The sequence below is a fragment of the Diabrotica undecimpunctata genome, chromosome 11 (genome assembly GCF_040954645.1).
Source record: "Diabrotica undecimpunctata isolate CICGRU chromosome 11, icDiaUnde3, whole genome shotgun sequence".
In the NCBI taxonomy this organism is placed as follows: domain Eukaryota; kingdom Metazoa; phylum Arthropoda; class Insecta; order Coleoptera; family Chrysomelidae; genus Diabrotica; species Diabrotica undecimpunctata.
This window is the reverse complement of record NC_092813.1, coordinates 26,868,958-26,870,996: the sequence shown is the minus strand read 5'-3', so window position 1 is coordinate 26,870,996 and position 2,039 is coordinate 26,868,958. Positions and strand designations below refer to the sequence as shown.

Below are 2,039 nucleotides of genomic sequence, written 5' to 3'. Positions count from 1 at the left end.
ACGTCCTTTTAGAGTTTATGGAGCAGCATAAAGAATTTGCAAAAGGACAGTTTTCTGGCCCCACGGGAAGAATAATTCAAAGAAAACTTTGGGAAGAGCTTGCTCAACTATTAAATTCACTTGGTGAAGGAAGTAAGCCTGTTGAGAAATGGCAAAAGGTTAGATTAAATATATCAAAGTATGGTTTTTCCATTAATTATTTTTCTGTATTTTTTTACTATAGACTTGGTCAGATATTAAATACTCGATTAAAAGGAAGGCTTCTGCGAAAAAACAAGATATTGCAGCCACTGGTGGAGGGCCAAAAGTGAAGCCCGAACTAAACCAACTAGAGGAACGGGTTGTCAATATATTAGGAAAAACATTTTATGAAGGAGTCAGTGAATCTGAGTGTGGAGTATGTATCAGTCACATGTTTAATTAAGTCTGTTATTTATTTATTATATATAGTAAATATTCAAAAAAATTTCAGATTCCATCTACCAGTGAAGATGATTTCCTATCCACCTCTAAAGATGTTTTCCCACAGAATAGTTTGGAAGACACACCTATCCATTTACCGGTATGTAACTACATACTACATACTTAAGTCATATTATTTCACTAATAAATTTTCAATATTTTTTATAGGTTGCTTCTACAAGTAGTATTCAGACATCTAAATTTTCTGAATTTAAACATAAATGTATAGAGGTAAGATCTGATACATGCACCTATATCAAGTCATCATGTAAATATTTTTTACAGGCTTCTGACCATGGATATTCCAAACTTCCCCATCCAAAAAAAAAGGAAAATACAAGATGTTGAGAATGAGCTAATGCAGGAGAGCTTGACTGAATTAAAGGAAATAAAATTAGAGTTAAGGGAGCTTAACAAAAGCATGTCATCAATTGCCAATTCATTAGCAGAACTAGTGGCAAAAAAGTGAAAGTATAATTAATTTTTTGTGTTTAATTTCTGTTTTTTTAATGTATTTTATTTTTGTGCTTAGTTTTATCCTTATATATATATATATATATATATATATATATATATATATATATATATATTATATATATATATATATATACATATATATATATATATATATATATATATATATATATATATATATATATATATATATAAAATAAAGGTAAATGATATCGGCATAGCTCGCAACAAAGGAAAAAATATATAATAAAATATGTGTATGAGATGGAAGGCAACCATGTATACGTATTTCTGAATATTGGTCATCTTCAGTGCAGTGCAGCTAAGTTAGAAAAAGAGCAATATTAACTTAAGAATGGAGCACTACATCAAGCTATGCCGATATCTTTTACCATTATTTTACTATCATACTATCAACTTGCATTAACCTTTTTCTTGTTATATATATATATATATATATATATATATATATATATATATATATATATGTAATTATTATATATATATATATAAATATATATATATAATTAATAAAATATCTATTTACAATGCCATTTCTAACTAAAATCCCATCTCTAACAGGTGGAGGTGCTGAAATATTATTTGCATCATCATTGGCATCAATTATATTGTCTGCTGCTACATTGGGATCATCAATATTATTTTCTATGCACATATTGTACAATGTAGCACAAACTTTTAAAAGCCTGCATACAAACTGTGGTTCGTATCTTGAGCTTCTCTCTTTTAACAGACAACGAAATCTGACTTTAAACAGCCCAATACACCGCTCAACACAATTCCTGGCACGCATGTGTGCTTGATTAAAATGTGCTTGGGGTGTCCCATCCACAACATCTCTGAAAGGAGTGATTTTTATTGGGCTTAGAGGATACCCTGAATCTCCTATGAGCCACCCAGACTCTCTATTTGCATGGATTCTCTCCAAATAATCTTTAACCTCAGATCTACTCCAAATATATGAATCATGACTGGAGCCTCCAAAATTTGCAAATATATTTAATATTCTAAGGTTACTGTCACAAATAATCTGTGAATTAATGGAGTGGAATCCTATAAAAAAAAGTATGCATGAAAGTATA

At 29.6% G+C, this 2,039-nt stretch overlaps 1 long non-coding RNA gene across 2 annotated transcripts; it reads left to right on the top strand.

The window, feature by feature from the left end:
- The first annotated feature begins 248 nt into the window (after positions 1-248).
- LOC140452970 (uncharacterized) lies at positions 249-999 on the top strand. 2 transcript variants are annotated; one of them, XR_011952265.1, is made up of 3 exons: positions 249-397; positions 473-562; positions 748-999. It is a non-coding gene; the product is annotated as an uncharacterized lncRNA (long non-coding RNA). The 2 variants fall into 2 exon arrangements; XR_011952266.1 differs by lacking the exon at positions 748-999 and adding an exon at positions 631-694.
- Positions 1,000-2,039: the final 1,040 nt, after the last annotated feature.